We start from the raw sequence: 21026 nt of genomic DNA, 5'->3' as shown, positions 1-21026 counted from the left end.
CACAGGAGGGGTGTGTGCAGAGTCCTCCCAGCAGTGCCCAGTCACAAGAGGGGTGTATACAGAGTCCTCCCAGCAGTGCCCAGACACAGGAGGGGTGGGTGCCTAACACTCCCAGCAGTGCCCAGTCACAGGAGGGGTGTGTGCAGAGTCCTACCAGCAGTGCCCAGACACAGGAGGGGTGGGTGCAGAGTCCTCCCAGCAGTGCCCAGACACAGGAGGGGTGTGTGCAGAGTCCTCCCAGCAGTGCCCAGACACAGGAGGGGTGGGTGCAGAGTCCTCCCAGCAGTGCCCAGTCACAAGAGGGGTGTGTGCAGAGTCCTCCCAGCAGTGCCCAGACACAGGAGGGGTGTGTGCAGAGTCCTCCCAGCCGTGCCCAGACACAGGAGGGGTGTGTGCAGAGTCCTCCCAGCAGTGCCCAGACACAGGAGGGGTGTGTGCAGAGTCCTCCCAGCAGTGCCCAGACACAGGAGGGGTGGGTGCCTAACACTCCCAGCAGTGCCCAGTCACAGGAGGGGTGTGTGCAGAGTCCTACCAGCAGTGCCCAGACACAGGAGGGGTGGGTGCAGAGTCCTCCCAGCAGTGCCCAGACACAGGAGGGGTGTGTGCAGAGTCCTCCCAGCAGTGCCCAGACACAGGAGGGGTGTGTGCAGAGTCCTCCCAGCAGTGCCCAGACACAGGAGGGGTGGGTGCAGAGTCCTCCCAGCAGTGCCCAGTCACAAGAGGGGTGTGTGCAGAGGCCTCCCAGCAGTGCCCAGACACAGGAGGGGTGGGTGCCTAAGACTCCCAGCAGTGCCCAGTCACAGGAGGGGTGTGTGCAGAGTCCTCCCAGCAGTGCCCAGACACAGGAGGGGTGGGTGCCTAACACTCACAGCAGTGCCCCTGCAAAGAAAAGGGTGGAGTACCCACAGATCCAATGCCCACAAATGTCAGTCAGGTGCACAAAGATCCTGCAGTACATATACCACATGTGTGCGAGGCTGGGAGTATACACATGCATAGCGCCAAAAAGAAAACATGTACACATGAAGTCATGACAACAGTCTACATACACAAGTACAGTGACCACCAAGGACGCCACGAATGATGCAGGTGGAGACATCGCTCAGCATGCATGGCCCAAGTCTAACGAGTCCGTCACACACCCAGCCAATGTAGACACAGCTCAGCACCACATATTGGAAAGACCCTGCAGGGAAGATGTCAGGTTACACAGAGGAAGGAACACACCTTGGGACGATGTCACCATGCAGTAACTGCTTACATGAACAAAGTTATGTAGCCAACAGCTTGTGATGGCACACAGATACCAGGATCCACCCTATGACCCGCACAAGACTACAATTCCCACACACCCAACACATAATCACCACCCAAAATAATGGGGCAGGTCGACCAACAGCAATACCAGACAGACAGTAGTGTACTAAGGAAAAATAAATTGCTTTATTCAGCATCCAAAAATCAGTTTGTCCCTTGAAAGTTCAAAATGTACAATGCCCATAGGGCAATCCAAAGTTCAAATCCAGGTGGGGGACACAGTGGGACGCGTGTCCCCTAGCTTGCCTGCACAGTCAGACTCCTTCGTCTTCCAGAGCGGGGAGGGCATCATGTGGGGGGGGAAGGACCAGGCACCCCAGGGACATGAGGGCGAAGGGTAGGCGTCATGAGTGCAGGGATGGAGGACTCCACCTTAGGGGGTGGGGCAGGCCCAAAGGCGGTGGCCAGGATGGCGCTGCACACCTTAGCAAGGTCCTCCAGCGACTCCCCTGCACCCGAAGGAACCACAGGCCCCAAGGAGGGGGGGGGCGGAGGGATGGGTCGCAGCGCCACTGGGGGAGGGTGTGGACAGGGGGGGGACTCAACCACCCTGACTGGGGACTCCCTTGACCGCTTGCGGGGTGGTGTCACTGTGGGGCTCAGGGACAGAGCGGCCATGAAGGAGTCTTTGCCGGATATGTGGCCAGGAGAGCTGAGGGGAGGGGATTTGGAGGGAGTGGATTTGGTGGAATGCGGACTCCCACTCTGGCTGCGTGTCTTACGTTTGCCCCCCGACCCAGTGGGTGTGCCTACTTCACCCTGTGTGTGCGTGGCAGGAGGTGTGCGTTTGACCTTCCCTGCTGGTGTGGTGCCTGTGTCTGTTGTGGTGGGTGCATGCTGACGTCTGGGTGTACGTGGGACAGGCATGGGAGTGGGAAGTGTGGATGGGTCAGGGGTAGGGGGTTGGACGTAGCGCTGCAGGAGACCCACTGCTGCAGTCAGTGTCGAGTCAATGGACCTCAGCAAGTTGCGTTGGTCAGCCTGCGATGAGAAAATGCCCTCCAAGTATGCCTCCATGTTGTTCAGCACTTGGCTGTGGCCATGGAGGACATTAAGCATCGCAGCCTGACCAACCTGCAACTGCCGCTGGATGTCCACAGACTCGGCATTGGCGGCAGCAGTGGAGACAGGGGCAGGGGGTGCGGTGCCTGGCAGGAAGGAGACATGTGGTGACTGGGCACGCTGGGAAGGGACACGAGCAAGTGGGAGGTGGCTGATGGCAATGGAGGGGGCGGGGAGAGATGTTGTGCCACTGTCAGCTGCTGGTGCAGCCTCCGCCCACTCGGAGAGATCATCCTCGGACCCGTCAGCTTCATATTCTATCGTGCCAGTGGACAGGTCCTCGGCCTCACTCTCCTCCGCCTCAGTTCCACTCGATGTGCCAGCCACGATGTCACCGCTGGCACTGGTGCTCGGTCCCTCCGCTCCGTCTGTGCTGATGTCTCCCTCCGTGTCCCCCGACGATGCTGTGGGCAAGGTGAAGAGACAGCAATTAATCATACACCTGTATACATATGTCACATGAGTTCAATCTACATAGGTTGCAGTGCATAGCCTGAAAAGAAAGATGAGTAACATCTACAAAACAAGGTACAGATGTAGGGCATGCAACACACAGTTGGTTGACCCACCATGCCACTGAAAAACTATGGAGAGCATGACACAATAGCAAATGACATGAAATGGAGTTTGACAGAGGAGCCAGGCCCTGGGGACAATCCAGCACTGCTTCTGCACCACACAGCGTTGCCGAAAATAGGGATGAGCAGGGACCATATCCATGAACTTGAGGCACATGCTGCATAGGTAATACTGAAAACATGCCCACCATGACTGGCTCACTGCACCTTGAGTGTATGTGCAGACAAACATCACACACTGGCCAGACCTAGCAAGGAGATATCAGGTTTTGACATGTAGGCTTTGCCCGCACCAACCACCCCCTACATGAGACAATTTGTTGAGACACAGGAAGCACTTACATCTCTTAGTCTGGGTGAAATACACATGAGCTGGATAAATGCAAGATTGGACACAAAATACCCAAGGTGCGCCTGTCCAAATAATCATGTACAAATGGTCACCATCAGATGATTGTAACAAGACACACAGGCACTGGCCACCGTGAGTATGAACAAGGAAAATCAGGTCAGGCTGTACAGTGGACACTTGTACAACATTTTACGTCAATATACATGGTGCCAGGGGACAATGGCACAGAGCACAACCTATGCTGTAGACACTGAGAGTGTCCACATTTTGTGATGACACACATGACACCTAGGAAAATATGCCCCAGGGGACAGTAGTGGCCACACAACTCCATGGTCCTGAATGGGAATGACTGCAACACACGCCACCATCCCTGCACTATGCGTATCGCACAGTCATGCACATCATGTCACAGGCCACAACATAGGACATGCGTGCTGTAAGGCATGACACTTGAGAGACTAACTCCCATGTCTGAACTCAGCATCAGTGCCAACTGACATGGAACCCACAAGTACTGAACTGGACAGGGCACAGGCAAGGTCCCAAAACCTGTTACACACCACCCCCACACATGATGCTACAGGCATAGTTCACGTGGATAAAGTGCCAGCCTACATAACCTTGTGAAGGAGTGACTACACACAGACCAGGGAACACATTGCAAGGAGGGGAAGGGAGGCAGGAGAGCACCGCTATACTGTGGGTAACAGGATCTGCACAGCACCTTTAAACCCTGGCAGTGTATCCATGCAACTGTGCACTTACAAATGCTGGTGACACACAACAAACACACATGTACCTACCCCCTTCCTGCTGCTGCTTCTCCTGTAAGCGCCTGTCCAAGTCTGGAAATACCACCGCCAGCACACGCTAGTGGATGTGGGTCAGACGGCGGCGCCCGCGGTTCTTATGGGTCTCAGGTGAGTCCCCCAGCAGGACCCGTGCGATCCTCCGCGTCCAGCACCGGATATCCTGCCAGTGTTTCCTCACCTAGGCCAGGCGCCGCTTGCGACCGTCCGTCCTCCTCACGGCACTGACGGCATTCATCCAGATCTGCTTCTTGGCAGAGGCGCCTACCTGTGAGGATGAACAAGTGACACTACATCAATACACCTGGCACATGTCACAGAGACACATTTTAGAACAAATTTGCTGCTTACAACAAGGCATAGTATGCATCCAACGCATTGCACCTTTGTCATAGGGACATGATCCTCTGGGGAAGGGCAAAAGCAGTACGTGCCATTGAAAGTACACAGGTGGAATGAGGGCAACGACACAATCAATGATCCAGGCTCACACTGTGCATCACAAGCTACACCAGGATAATGTGCAGCACCTCTAAGCAGTCACATGCCACAGGCCACTGACGCTACCTCAGCAGAGTACACAGACACACACAGGCACAGGACATTCACCTGCCATTGCCAAATGCAGCGACAAACCTCACTCTGCACATGTGCCACTAGACGGTGGGGGCTCACAGGTGTGGGGCTGGCTCTGCACGTCAGACACACAGCACTTCTCCCTGCTCACATCACATGGGCAGGGTATATCCATCCCTCATGCAGCCTGGGTGCCACACTCCACATATGCACCCACCCACATGACAGGGGACTTACACACACACCGATGTCCAGGGTACGAACACATCATGTGGACACTCTCAGCACAGGTACACAGAACTAACACACATCTGTGGGTACAGTCACCTGTCACACTGGGCTGACCACATAATCAAATGAGGACTGTAGAGGCTACATTCCCAGGAGGACAAGACAGGCAGAATGTGGCATGCACCATGCAGTGATTGTCACAGTAAACACAATGCAAGTGAGGACGGCAGACATGCACCACAGCATGCTCTGGCTGGGAGACATCAGGCATTCCCCCCCCTGGGACCCCCTCTACAGTACATAGCATGTGTGTCACACCTGGACACAATGCCAGAAGTCACAGTCACAAACAAGGGACACAGTCTGTGCTAGTAGACTCTGCACTCACCTGATACCCTGGTCGTCCATACAGCAGGGGGTACTGTGGGAGGATCACATCCAGCAATGCCAGGTTCTCCTCCAGGGTGAAAGGCTGTGCCCTCTCCACAGACCTTGACATGGTTCCAGGGAATCAGTAGCAGCAGCTGGGTCGTAGAATCCAAAGATGTGCAGGCAAGTGCTCCCTCATGGGACCTGGCTGCCTTATATCTGCCTTGCTGGCCTGTTTCATGCACAGGAGTACAGAGTGATTGGTCACTCACATTTGCATCCTATGTTTCCTCCAATCCCTTCAAACCTAGCACAGTCAGTGGGTTCTTATTGTGTTTTTTTCTTGAGCATGATGTCAACTCCAGAACCACATTGCAACAAAGTAGATTCATTCAAACTGACTTCTGCTGTGCACCTGCTGAAAAAAATTCAAACTTTAAACTTGGTCTCCATGACAACCAGCATGCATGTAGGCCTTTATACTTGTCCCTCATGTGTCCCCTATGTAATTTGGAGTTTCACACACAGGTACGGTGCGTACCGGGGCCCTAGGGCACCCCAAATGCATAGCAACGGCCCGTACAGGCGTGTGTACGGTCCGTATCACTATGGGTGTGCTCGCATATGCGTACCCATAGTGATAGTGAGCGTACAGGCGTGTGTACGGTCCGTATCACTATGGGTGTGCTCGCGTATGCATACCCATAGTGATAGTGAGCGTACAGGCGTGTGTATGGTCCGTATCACTATGGGTACGCATACGTGAGCACACCCATAGTGATACGGACCGTACACACGCCTGTACGCTCACTATCACTATGGGTACGCATACGCGAGCACACCCATAGTGATACGGACCGTACACACGCCTGTACGCTCACTATCACTATGGGTACGCATACGCGAGCACACCCATAGTGATACGGACCGTACACACGCCTGTACGCTCACTATCACTATGGGTACGCATACGCGAGCACACCCATAGTGAAATGGACCGTACACACGCCTGTACGCTCACTATCACTATGGGTGTGCTCGTGTATGCGTACCCATAGTGATACGGACCGTACACTCGCCTGTACACTCACTATCACTATGGGTGTGCTCGCGTATGCGTACCCATAGTGATAGTGAGCATACAGGCACGTGTACGGTCCATATCACTATGGGTACGCATACGCCAGCACACCCATAGTGATACGGACCGTACACGCGTGCGTACGCTCACTGTCACTATGGGTACGCATACAGCAGCACTCCCATAGTGATCGGGAACATACACAGGCCCTCTGAGCGAATGTACGGTGCCTTTCACACATCACAGTGGTGACAGGCAGCACACAGGAAGGAATAGAGCTGACATACTTGTCCATGGATGGACATCAAGGCATTGTCTGGGCATTACTACATGTGTGGGGCACAGGTGTGAAAGTCTGTGATGTGGCACATTACTCCTGAGTCGAGAAGGCAACAGATGTATGATGAGATGTGTACAGATGTTATGTGTGACGGTGCAATGTGTGCCAGGCATGCCCTTAACTCCTTTGACATGTGTGCATGTCGTACTGCACATTTGGGATGAGCGTCACTGGCATGGCACAGTCAACAACATACGCAAGTGTCCCCTGATGCCCGCTACAGGGGTTACCACACCAGACATGTCACTACCCACGGTGCACGATGTGTCTATGTCATGTATGTGTGGTGTGTTCCCATTAGCTTGATGTTGGTGCTCCCTCAAAAGCATCAGCTGTTGCAGCAACCAACATGTGTCTGTGTGTAGATGGACATGGCACACTGTTACGCACACCAGGCCACATGTGGTATCGGATGTGAGGTGCGTATGTATGCATGGGACACGGAGTAGCGTAACAAGGACATGTCTGCATCCTCTCAATGTATGTGTGGTGAGTCATTACATGTACACCTTATTGGCAAGGTGTGTGGGCTGTCCTAGTGTAATGTCATGTGACCTGTGGCTCTAGTGTTCCGCTACCTGTCTCTGAAATCGACATCCTACTTCTGCTGATGTGTTGATGTATGTCACTCCTGTGTTGCGTCTGGCTGTTCACTTACACTGGGACACAGCTAATCCCATGCCATGGCATGTGGAGGTTCACAATCTCCGTGTGTAGCTGGGTCTTGGTAGGAGTGTCACCTGGCAGCCATACGTGTCCAGGGCATGTGGCACATACCTGACTCCGTATGTAGCATATGTGTATTGACAGATTAACATGTGCTCAGTACAAATAAATTGTTGTTGTAGTGCACTCACTCTTCCTTGTCACTTCCAAATTACTGCAGAGCGCCGCCTCTTCCCCGACCAATTTCGGACTTGGCTGACATGCGGGAGAATGACTGTATCCGGTGCTACCGCTTCCCCCAACCGTTGATTGAGGAGTTGACGGCAAGGCTGGCACCACACCTGCAACCGCTGCACAGGTATCTTACGGCACTGACACCCAAGCTGAAGGTAATGGCAGCCCTACATTTTCTTGCCACGGGTACCTTTCAATATACCATAGCTCATGTTGGTGGCATGTCCCAGAGCATGTTCAGCCGTGTGCTGCATGATTTCTTAGAGGCCATGTTGCTTCACCTGGATGAGTTCATCCATTTCCCAACTCCTGAACTGTTGACTGGGGTCAAGCGTGGATTCTATGCCCTAGGAGGGATGCCCCATGTCATTGGGTCCATAGATGGGACACATGTGGCTTTGGTACCACCACAGGCACAGGAGGTAGCGTACAGGAATCGCAAACACTACCACTCCATCAATGCCCTTGTGGTGTGTCTGTCCAACATGGTGATTTCACATGTCTGTGCTCGTTTTCCAGGATCAGCACACGATGCCTACATCATGAGGCATAGCAGGGTGCCTGAAATGATGACGCAGCTGCGCAACGAACGAGCATGTGTTGTTGGTGGGTACACTCTGTCTGTCCTGTATTTTGCGTAGACTTCCAGCACGATCGCTTCTCCTGTCCTACTCATGTCCATGTGGTTTCCATGTAGGGGACGCTGGCTATCCCAACATGCCATGGCTGATCACACCTCTCCGCAACCCCATCACGCCGGCCCAGCTCCGCTACAACACCGCCCATGGCCGGACAAGGCGAGTGATAGAGAGGACATTTGGGGTGATGGTGCCAGTGATGAGTGTATTTCCCCAGTCATAATTGTGACCTAGCATGTTGTCATCCTTACATGTGTCGAGTACATGCACATGCAAGTGGCTGTGCTTTTTGTGGCTGACTTCTTGTGTGTCTCTCATCCCCAGGTACTTGCGCATGCCGTCTGCTGGTTGCATTGTTGTGGCACTGCTATTCCTCATGGACACGTCATCGTGTGCTGACTCAGCGTTACACGCACGGACAAGTTTGGAAGTCTCCTTAGGGTAAGGGATGCATCAGGGGTGTATTGGGTGTGGCTGTTGTTTCCGATGTGTGCACACTGCCCCTGTCGATGTTTGGTTCCTCTGCAGACATGCCGCATCACCATGGTACACATGACATGTAGCTGGGTACACCTGAATAGATGGTCAGACTTGTTGACAGTCATCTGTGATGGGATAGTGGATTGTGATGATGGCATCAATGTGTGTAACACTGCCCTCGGACACATACGGTTTGCATTGGCTTGAAATGGTGTGGGACTTCCACATCAGAGGATCAATGGTGTATGGCAGCCTCTCCGTGAGCAGCAGGGGGTGTTTAGCTGTTACCCGACACTTGTGTGCCAGTTCCATGGCTATCACGCATTTGTGCAGCAGAAGGGGGATTCCAGTGTTGGACCCACATGTTACTCCACATGACCTGTTTATGTGTACTCCGAGTTGCCTCTGCATTCCCGAATACATGAATAATAAAGGTGTCCCTATGCCTCCAAGGTGCCTATTCTCAGTCAATGCTGGTGTGTTGCCACGGTGCATACAGCATGTCTGGCATGGTTTTCCGTGATAGTGGCTATGTGTCTATGTGTCGAGTAGCAAGATGCAAGCTGTTTGTGTGGGATTAGACTGTGTATTGTGCATGATGTCCATGACTGTGTGGGTATTGTGACATGTGCCATCCCCATGCATCCAACGTTGGCCAGGCCACCATTCTCTGCATCCACCTGACTCAGGCTTGCAGGACATGGTTCTGCCACCTGTCCACACATACCTGGGTGCCCCCCAGGACACTCCACATGATCCCTGACCTCTGCGCATGGCTGTCGCTGTACTCAATATGTCTGTCGGCACGGTTGTGTGGCCACCCCCTCAGCTGGTTGGGCCCATCACGGGTGTGTATGGTGCTCCATGTGTGTCTTGCCTAATACATTGTGACCCATGTGTGTCCTGTGCCAGACTCAGGCCCCAGGGTGTGGATGGTTGGAGTCATATGAGAACTCAGGCATGGTTAGACTTAACAAGACACATGTAAGGTAATAATGCAAAATGTAGGCATCATATCTTTATCGTGTAACTTTTTATTTTTGTTGGGGTACGTGGGGGGGGGGGTATGACATGAGGGGCTTTCCGGGTTTTTGGAATCCAAAGTTCACTAGGGGAGTTGGTGTCCTTGCCATTGGAAATCCTCAGAGTCCATGCCACAGTCTTTGTCAACATTGGTCAGACAGTGACCAGCAAGTCCATGTGGCAGAGAATGTCTTTTGCTGATGTGCTGCTGTTGGTCCAGTGGGCCAGGTGACAGGCCAGGTGTCCTGGGAGATGGTGCTGTTGCGCCGACCCTCACGGTCTTTTCCGTTGATGACCCGCCCTCCTGCGGGAACCCTCAGAAGCAGGCCGTGATGATGTTTGGGATGCTCCGTCGGATGTCTCCTCCTCCTCCTGATCCCTCCCTGTGGGTGGTGATGTTCTACGCCTGGCGGCACAGGGAGGGTTGCCCATGTTGTCGGCTATCCGACGGAGTGTACTGTGAATTCCCGTGAACACCGTCACGAGCTCAGCCTGTCTGTCCTCCATCCGCCCTTGGTGTCGCAGTAGACAGGCATGTTGCTCCACATGTTGCTGGGCCTGCTGGGTCTTGATCTCCTCGAGGATGGACACAACCTGGGCCATGCCCGTGGTGTCCTGCCGGTATGTGTCCAGGATGTTTCTGACATGGGCATATACCGGTTCCGCAGCCAACTGGTCAGGCTCGCGCCTCCGCCGTCCTCCACTCCCACCACCCCTGCCCACTTGCACCTGGCCTGCCCTTGTGGGCACATCGGGTCTCCGGGACCCCTGAGGGGTGGCATTAGCATTGTCGCCTGCCTCCTCCTGGGTGCCCGGTACACCGTGTCCCTCCTGGTGAGCCTGGCTGCATTGTGGTGGTGGGGCAGGGTTCCTGGGTGTCTCCTGGGATGTGGCAGGAGTGGGGGTGGTGGTTGGCCCAGTTGTACCTGACGCAGGTGCTGCAGGTGGTAGGACACCAGAGGGGCCAGGTTGGTCGGGGTCGTCCACAGAGTGGTGAGAGTCGTCGCTGCCGGTGGGATCGGCATCCCGCAGAGCCGGGTCCTGTGAGTCTTCCCCCCCAGTGTTGGGGGGGGGATCCACAACGTTGACCTGTGTGTGAGAGAGACAATGTTATTTGTGTTCCATGCAACATCCATGTTTCATTCGTTTCAAAGTTGGCACATTTCCTCAGGGAATTTGGATATGTCTTGCATTCCATTCACAGTGCACTTGTGCATGGGTATGTCCCTTGGCCACAGCTTTTGAGACTTTACCTATGTGTGGCACAGTCTTACTTGCTTTGTCAATTGTGACTGCAGTCAGCAGTGGAGTGAGCAGGTGTGGCGAGCCATGCATTGGCGCCTTCCGTGTTGCACTGTACGTGGGCACATGGAGTTGTTCCACACACTTATATAATGCAGGTAGCTGGCGTTGTGCACGTGCACAGGTTGAGACATGGCCCTGTGTTTTGCCATGGAGAAGAGAGGGGGATTGAGGCACTGGCCACCCTTGTCTACATGCACGCAGTCCACCTGCTGACGAGCAGACTTTCCCACACCCCACAAGGCTGAATTGGTCTCCCTGTGTGTCCCTTTCTCACTCCCTCTCTGTCCCCCTCTCCCTCCCTCCCTGTGTCAGCCTCCTCCCTCTGTCCGTCTCCCTGTGTCTCCCTCCCTCTCTCTCCCCCTATCCCTCCCTCTGTGTGTCACCCTCTGTCACCTCAGCCCAGCTTCCTAGGCACACACTTTTAGCAGATCTTTGAATGGCCCTTGGCTTGTTGATGTGAGTTTGTTTCTGATCTCCAGGCACCCATTGGGTGTAGTGTCTGTGTCTACGCTGCTGCTGTGGTGGTGTGTGCTGCCACTCTTTCACAGTGTTGGCTGTTCATTAGCTGCTGTCATGTGCAAAAAGTGCCTTCACCCCCATGTCTTAATGCAAGGCGTCCGCCATTTGCTGGCAAGTCTTTCCTGTGTGGGGACACACTGTTTGTCTGGCTGTGACCTAGGCCATATGGGCAGAGGGCATTGTTGTCTGCTTCTGAGTTGCACTATGTGATTTTTGGGGCCCACACTCCCACCATCCGGCTTACCGTGTCTTGTGTTGGTGTTTTCTGTGGCCTGTGACTTGGCATTGTCCAGCTGGGTGCATGGGGCATGGTGGCGCTAGTGGCATGTGCGTGTTCATGGAGTGTGGTTGAGTCATGCGATAGCTCGGGGTGGTTGCGTGACTGATTGTGAGTTTGGTTGTGGATGACGTTCCCTCCATGTGAGGTGAGTTGTTTGTGTACTCACCCGGGTCTCGGAGTCCTTCTAATCCGTCCACTGCCACCACCGGCAGTATGGCCATCACTCTCTCCTCCCAGGGATGGTATTGTACGGGTCTGCGGGGCGGCCCTCCTCCAGTGATGTTGGCCTGGTTGTGGTCGTCGGTCATTTTGGCTCTGACCCTCCTCCGCAGATCGTACCACCTGGCTTCGCATTCATGCCTGGTCCTTCTGGTGGACGCAACAGCATTCACAGCATCAACAATCCTCTGCCACATGGCTGTTTTTTTGGAAATGCTGGTCTGTCTGACCAATGTTCCAAAGAGGTGTGGCTCGACTCTGAGGATTTCGTCGACAAGGACCTCCAACTCTTGGCTAGTGAACTTTGGATTCTTGTTAGTGGGCATGGTGAGGGGTGTGGGTGTGGATGGTTGTGGGTGGTGTGGGTGTGGATGGTTGTGGGTGTGTGGGTGTGGTTGTGCAGGTGTGTGTGAATGTGATGAGGGGGTGTTTGTGAAGGTGTGTGTGTGAAGGTGTGCAAGTGTAAGGTGTAGTAAAGGTTCAAGTATGGTGCTGTAGGTTGTCTGTGGGGTCTGGCAGCAGTGAGTCTGTTGCAAAGGCTCATGGTTTGTGTCTGTGGGCCCTTTTTATTGGTCCATTGGTGGGTGTGGCTGTGTTTTAACTTTGGGTGGGTGTGTTATAAGGAGAGGTTGTGTTTTGGGCCTCTGTTTGGGATTTTGGCAGTTGCAGGTCAGTGAATGTGTTGTATTTGTGCTTGTTGGACATGTTTTGTGGCTTTGTGCCATTCGAATAGTGTATTCTTGTGTTGTTGTGCTTTGTCCTGGTTGTGTACGTGCGCTTTTAGCGTGTGTACGGTGTGTACATCGGCAATTTTGTTGTACAGTGCTGTCCTTGTGTCTGGCTTGGTACGACTCGTACATGCGCGATGTTGGGTGAAGGTGCTGGTGTTGGGGCCTGGGGTGCACTCCGTACTTAGAATGTTGGGGTGGGGGTACGCTCCATACATACGCGGGTGAGGGTACGGGTCGTACATACACGGTTGGGGTGGGGGTACGCTCCATACATACGCGGGTGAGGGTACGGGTCGTACATACACGGTTGGGGTGGGGGTACGCTCCATACATACGCGGGTGAAGGTACAGGTCGTACATACATGGTTGGGGTGGGGGTACGCTCCATACATACGCGGCTGAGGGTACGGGTCGTACATACACGGTTGGGGTGGGGGTACGGGTCGTACATACACGGTTGGGGTGGGGGTATGCTCCATGCATACGCGGGTGAGGGTACGGGTCGTACATACACAGTTGGGGTGGGGGTACGGTCCGTACATACACGGTTGGGGTGGGGGTATGCTCCATACATACGCGGGTGAGGGTATGGGTCGTACATACACGGTTGGGGTGGGGGTACGGGCCGTACATACACGGTTGGGGTGGGGGTACGCTCCATACATACGCGGGTGAGGGTACGGGCCGTACATACACTGTTGGGGTGGGGGTACGCTCCATACGTACGCGGGTGAGGGTACGGGTCGTACATACATGGTTGGGGTGGGGGTACGCTCCATACATATGCGGCTGAGGGTACGGGTTGTACATACACGGTTGGGGTGGGGGTACGCTCCATACATACGCGGGTGAGGGTACGGGTCGTACATACACGGTTGGGGTGGGGGTACGGTGCGTACATACACGGTTGGGGTGGGGGTACGCTCCATACGTACACGGGTGAGGGTACGGGTCGTATACACAGTTGGGGTGGGGGTACGCTCCATACATACGCGGGTGAGGGTACGGGCCGTACATACACTGTTGGGGTGGGGGTACGCTCCATACGTACGTGGGTGAGGGTACGGGTCGTACATACACGGTTGGGGTGGGGGTACACTCCATACATACGCGGGTGGGGGTACGGGCTGTACGTACGAGGGTGTACATACACGGGTGGGGGTACGTCTTGTACATACATGGGTGTACATACACGGGTGTACATACACGGGTGTACATTCACGGGTGGGGGTGCGTCTCGTACATACACGGGTGTACATACACGGGTGGGGATTCGACTCGTACATAGGAGGGCTGGGGGAGTGTTGGGCGCGTATGCGGGCACATGTCTCTATGGTTGCTATTGGAGTTCTGTGCGGACGGTGTTTTTTCCATCCGGTTGTAACATCGGACGCACGGGATGGATCGTACTAGCGCGGTCGGACTTCACTTTTCACATTTGTACGGTAAATCGTCCGAGGATGTGTCGGACACATTTTCCGACCGGAGGACGTGTGGGGAATAATTCCCAATGCGATTCGTATGGTCTTTTTCCCATGCGAATCGTACTTGGCAGTTTGTACGGCACTTGTACGATTCGTACGGTAAAAAGACCAGATACGAGTCGTACGGGGAATTTTTTTACAGGATCGTAATCGGCACCAGAGTGTTTTTAGAAACGTGTTTCCACTTTGTAGCTTCTTACAGGCCTCTTCATTCTGCATATTGAAACTTAGTTAAACTTACCTTCACAGTAATAGGAATAAAAAATGGTATACATTTTTTTCTGTTTTTCATTCAAATATAAATTCATATAAATTGCTTATTTTAAAATTTGGATCTGTGAAAGAAAAGTAAAAAAAAATTATGACATGTAATAATACATTTTTTTACAACACAGCATAATTTCCACAAAGTAATTTTTTTGCCTTTTTTGCTGTTCTCAGAATATATTAAATCTCACTAAAAATAGTGATTTCAATCGTACTCATCACTTAACAGGGGGCAAAAAAAACACAATCTCAAAGATTGTTAAAAAAAACCAACATGCCATTCTCAAAATACAAATCACAGAAATATAAAATGCACACAGCTAACACATTTTTTTAAATTTAACTTACAAAAACTGTAAATGATGTCCCTATAAAATATTCACCAATTCTAAAGTTGGATTTTTGGAGGATGCACCATGCCCACAACGTTTTCCTTCAGTGATGTGGAAATTTTCTACTTTTCTCGAGGTGCAAACAAAGACCAATACCACCTTTCTCATGCACAAGATTTTCAAAAGAGTTCTGTTACGAGGGGATCCTAACAAAAAATACTCATGCGGCACAGCAAGTATGATGAAAAACCTAAGGACCCTTCATCCAAACAGTCTTGCACGAGAAGAGTGCAAACAGGTGAGAAACACTCCTGTTCTGTATCTGTAAAAAAGAATCACAAATAAATGTATATTAATAACTTTCAAAATTATACTATTCCATTACTGTACAAACACATTTTATATAAATACTGACTATGGCCCTGAACCACAATTGTGACGATGGTTAAAACACTACATGCATAGTGCATACTACTTTGAAGCAGTTCATGCCCTAAAGCCTACCTCACTAAAACTCGACATGCTAACTGACTAAATGATTACAGTACTATAAGGAGACACACTGGGTGAGTGACAGGGTGTTTGCTAGAAGAGTATGGATACATACTAGGGAATTGAAGGTGTGAAACACAACTGTGTAGGTGATTAGAGGACTGCATCCATACTGCATAGGAATTTAAAGCAGTCCATGTGCTAAGGCCTGGCTCACTGCATGACTACTTGGGTACTGACTGAATGATTAGAGTACAGCAAGGAGAGTGCCTAGGTGAATTTATAAGTGCTAGGCTTTTCGCACAGGGAATGGATTAGTACTTGGTACTGAATGGGTCACTAGAGGAGTGCAAAGGCAGTGACAAGATGTTTGCAGGACTGTATGGATACTGACTAGGAAATTGAAAGTGTGAAAGACAAGTGTCTAGGTGGTTAGAAGACTGCATGCATAGTGGATAGGGGTTTGAAGCAGTCAATGTGCTAAGGCCTGGCTCAGTGCATGAATACTTAGGCACTGACTGAATGATTAGAGTACTGCAAATATAGTATCTTGGTGATTTTATAAGTGTTTGAGTTTTCGCACAGTGAATGGACTAGTACATGATGCTGAATGGGTCACTAGAGGACTGCAAAGGGAGTGACAGGGTGTTTCCTGGAAGTGTATGGATACTGACTAGGGAATTGAAGGTGTGAAAGACAATTGTGTAGGTGGTTAGAGGACTGCATGCATAATGGATAGGGGTTTGAAGCAGTCCATATACTAAGGCCTGGGTCACTGGATGAGTACTTGGGTACTGACTGAATGATGAGAGTACTGCAAGGAGAGTGCCTGGGTGAATTTATTAGGGTTTGGCACAGTGAATGGATTAGTACATGATGCTTAATAAGGTCACTAGAGGAGTGCAAGGGGAGTGACAGGGTGTTTGCTGGATGTGTATGGATACTGACTGGGGAATGGAAGGTGTGAAAGACAAGAGTGCAGGTTGTTAGAGGACTGCATGCATAGTGGATAGAGGTTTGAAGAAGTCCATGTGCTAAGGCCTGGCTCAGTGCATGAATACTTAGGCAGTGACTGAATCATTAGAGTACTGGAAAGAGAGTGTCTTGGTGAATTTATAAGTGTTTGGGTTGTGGCACAGTGAATGGATTAGTACATGGTGTTGAATGGGTCACTAGAGGACTGTAAAGGGAGTGACAGGGTGTTTCCTGGAAGTGTATGGATACTGACTAGGGAATTGAAGGTATAAAATACAAGTGTATAGTATGTTAGAACACTACATGCATACTGCATAGACATTTGAAGCAGTCTATTTGGTACTTAGAAACTGAATAAATAATCAGACGACTTCTAGGACAGCGCTTGGGTAAAACTTTTAAATTTTCAGGTCTGCCACAGTGAAGAGAATAGTACATGGTTCTGCACCTTAGTGTCAAACCCTGACTCATTTTATCAATGCATAAGCAAAGACTAGCTTCTAATGCTACTAAAACTTGACAACATGACAGGTTTTAAAAGAGTTATCTGCTAAAAAATACACGATGTTACCAAATGCTTCTCTCACAATGGTTCCCAAATGCACACAGACTCACATTGTGATTCTAGACAACAACCATTATACCTAGGAGTTTACCAAAAATCATTCACTATTGTGGAAGTGGTAAGGGAACTGCACACAATCTTCATATTTCAGGACTGCACTTTTGTGTCAAAGCCTGACTCATTTAATCAAAGCATAAGCAAAGACTGGCTTCTAATGCTACTAAAACTTGACAACATGACCGGTTTTCAAACAGTTATCTGTCAGCAAATACACGATGTTACCAAATGCTTATCTCACAATCCTTACCCAAATGCACACAGACTCACAGTGTGATTTTAGACAAACAACACTATCCTAGGAGTTTACCAAAACTCATTCACTAGTCTAGAAGAGTTAATGGTACTGCACACAATCTACATATTTAAGTACAGCACATCAGTGTCAAAGCATGACTCATTTACTCAATGCATAAGCAAAGACTGGATTCTAATGCTGCTAAAACTTCACAACATGACAGCTTTAAAAAAAGTTATCTGTCAGCAAAAACATGATGTCAGCAAATGCTTCTCTCACAGTGATCCCAAATACAAACTAACTCACAGTGTGATTCTAGACAAGCACCACTATCCCTAGGAGTTTACCAAAACTCATTCACTACAGTGCAAGTGGTAAGGGAACTGCACACAATCTACATATTTCAGGACTGCACTTTTCTGTCAAAGCCTGACTCATTTAATCAAAGCATAAGCCATAACTGTCTTCTAATGCTACTAAAACTTCACAACATGACAGGTTAAAACAGTTATCTGTCAGCAAATACACGATGTTACCAAATGCTTCTCTCACAGTGGTTCCCAAATGCACACATACTCACTGTGTGATTCTAGACAAACAACACTATCCCTTGCACTTTACCAAAACACATTTCTTCATCTAGAAGTAGTACTACATTTTAGTATAGAAACATAACATAACTAATTTCACAAATTCATAAACAATGACTGGTTTCTAATTCTACCAAAATATAAAAACAGCACAGTTATCTGTCTGCAAACACATGAAAAACACAAATGCTTATCACAGAATGGTTTCTACATGCACACACACTGTCAATAAGATTGTAGAGAAAAAACATACTCCCTACACTTTAGCAGGAGAAATACATTAGTCTGATTAAAATCAAAATAGTCTACATACATCCCCTCACAATTAAATAACTCATCTTTCAAGTTCTTTTGTAGATTAAGAAGTATATCAGTCACTCACCATATTTTCTTTTACAGAATCTCTGCACTGTGCACCTCTCATCAAAATCAAAGAATGGAAAGGTTTCCCTTTCATTTTCCACACATATACATGTAAACATCAAATCACAATCCTTCACACATAAACTCAAAAGCAAACACACATTTCTATTGGTTAAACATTTCAACCCTTTCCAACTGAAATACATTTCAACCCTTCCCCCAATCTGCCTTCTGCCTGTTACCATAGAAACAGGTCATGGAACACTGCACTGAGCACACAGGTCAGAAGTTCAGCACACAATGTTCCTACACAAGAGAGGAAGTGTGCTTCACTTTTCAACATATCAGCTAATCATATATAATGTTCCTTACAATCTGTTTTTGTTAACCAATAAGAATCATACCTTTAAAAAACAGAAATATACACCCTACCTTTCAGTGTACAAAGTAGTCATACAACCAATGATTTCTTGTCTTTTTTTTAAAAAATTCAGTGGATCCGCGCACCCAACGCGATAGGATGCACGCTCCGTGCGCGCATTTCGTCGATTAAAAAAAAAAAAAAGGGGGCCCCAGGGGGTCCTTCTGGGACCCCCTAAGCACCTCTAGAGGGTCAGAGTGTTTCCACTCTGCCCCCTTTATATGTTTTACACACTTATTCCCCTTGCTTCTTCACCTTCGCTTCTACCGAGGCAGAAAGTGGCCGCCAACAGTTCCTGGTTTCGAATGTAGAGAGACACTCGACAGCCAATTAGCATTCAGCGTACGATCGGGAGGGTGCACGCTCGGTTTGGGGAGGGTGCGCTCACGGTGCGGGTAGGGTCCGCGGATCCTCCGCGGCCATAGATATTTATGTACTTTTATCTCTAATTTTCTCAGGAACTACTGAACGGATTCACACCATTTATGCAAAAGGCACGAGTCTGAACTGAGGACTACCTCTTTGCCAAATTTGGTGTCATTCCGTTCAGCGGTTCGGGCTGTAGCTGTGACAACAGGTCCTATGGTAAATTGCATGGGGAAAACGTGTTTTGGGACCCCCCTTTTTTCTTGGCCCCCGCTTTACGAATCACCACGAAATTTTCAGGGTAGGAGCGGAGCTGGCCAAAAGTTTGGAAAATTTCGCGAGGATTCGTCAACCGGCGCCAACATTATTGGGAATAGAATGTTGTGGATTTCCTATGGAAAATAGGTCCTAACTATAACTACCTACTGGCGACCGCCAGTAGGTAATATATATATATATATAGTATGGGCTGGGGTAGATAGAGGTATTGGGTGGTAACTGTTTTTAGGGTTTATCAGTGGGAAAGTCGATTGGGTGGTAAGGTGTTTTTACAGATTAGGGGCGGGTGGTAAGGTTATTTTTTGTAGGGTTTAGGGGTCAGTAGGCGTAAGGGTTTGTAAAGGTCCCCCAATTGAAAAAATCGGTTTTTTCAATATATATATATATATATATATATATATATACACAAAAAAATTCAATACCCTTACCCACTCGTAAACCATGAAATCACCCTTACCACACAATGCTTCTACCTACCCCATAACCATAAAAATACCCTTACCACCCACTACTAAACCCTAAAGTCCCCCTTACCCTCTATACACCTACCCTACCGACATATATATATATATATATATATATATATATATATATATATATATATATATATATATATATATATTCACTGAAAAAAACAAAGGTTTCAGGGGCGTTATAGTTAGGAATTGGCATTTAAAAAACCTTAGAAATTCACAAAAAAAACATAGGTTTCAGGGGCGTTATAGTTAGCTGGACATTTCCCTCGTACAAAACCCTAGAAATTCCCCCGTTATAGTTAGTTCAGCTAACTATAACTCGTGCCCCCGCAATGCACTGCTGATGATGTCACATATTACATCACTCATGACATGGTCAGTGACATCACTGATGACATCTCAAATGACAGCACTGATGATATCACTGATGACGTCATCCAGCGAGTCTGTGTTTCTGTAAAGTTTTAATATGTTTAATATATATAGGGAAAGGCCTGTTGAAGAATGAGTGGGTGTAAAAGTGTGTGAATGGATGATTTTCTAGGTGCGTAACTGACTCTATAAGTGAGTCATTAAATGTATCTTACTGCAGACTAGTGACTAAACTGTGTGAATGTCTGTATGTGTCCATGTGTTGGTGTATAAGTGGCTGCATGGTTTTGTGAATACCTATATGGGTGTCTATATGGGTTATTGATTGGTTGTCTGAGTATCTGTATGGGTGCCTGAGTGTTTGTGTGGGTAGGGTGTGTGTGACTCTGTGCATAGATGTGTGAGTGGGTGATTCTATGGTGCATGGTTTTAAGAGTGCAACTGTGATGGACTGTTTGGTTGGGTGAGTGTATGTATGAGTGTGTTAGAGACTGAATGTATATCTCAGTTGTACATGTGTCAGTAACTACATATGTGAAACGCAGTGTATATGTGTGTAAGAGTATATAACTATCTATATGTGAGAGTGTGTGATTGAGGGTGTGCCTGCATGGATGAGTGTGTGCTTGTATTAGTAATTGTATAAGAGTGTCAGAATTTGTTAGTATTTTTATGAGTAAGTGAACTTGAGTGTGTTTAACTGTATAGGTGAGTAAATTGGACTGTGATTAATTATTTGCATGACTGACTAGGTGTGTCAGTACCTCAATGGATGATTGGCAGTGTGTGAGTGTCTATATAGGTGTATGAATGCATATGATAGTCCTGTACGGAGTGACTGTAAGTATGAGTGACTGTACAGGTGAGTGAGTGGAGATGTATGTAGACCTAAGAGTCAATGAGTGGGTATGTAGTTATTGGTATTGGAGTATCTAT

The sequence above is a fragment of the Triturus cristatus genome, chromosome 3_2 (genome assembly GCF_964204655.1).
Source record: "Triturus cristatus chromosome 3_2, aTriCri1.1, whole genome shotgun sequence".
Classification (NCBI taxonomy): Eukaryota; Metazoa; Chordata; class Amphibia; order Caudata; family Salamandridae; genus Triturus; species Triturus cristatus.
This window is presented reverse-complemented; position numbering follows the sequence as displayed.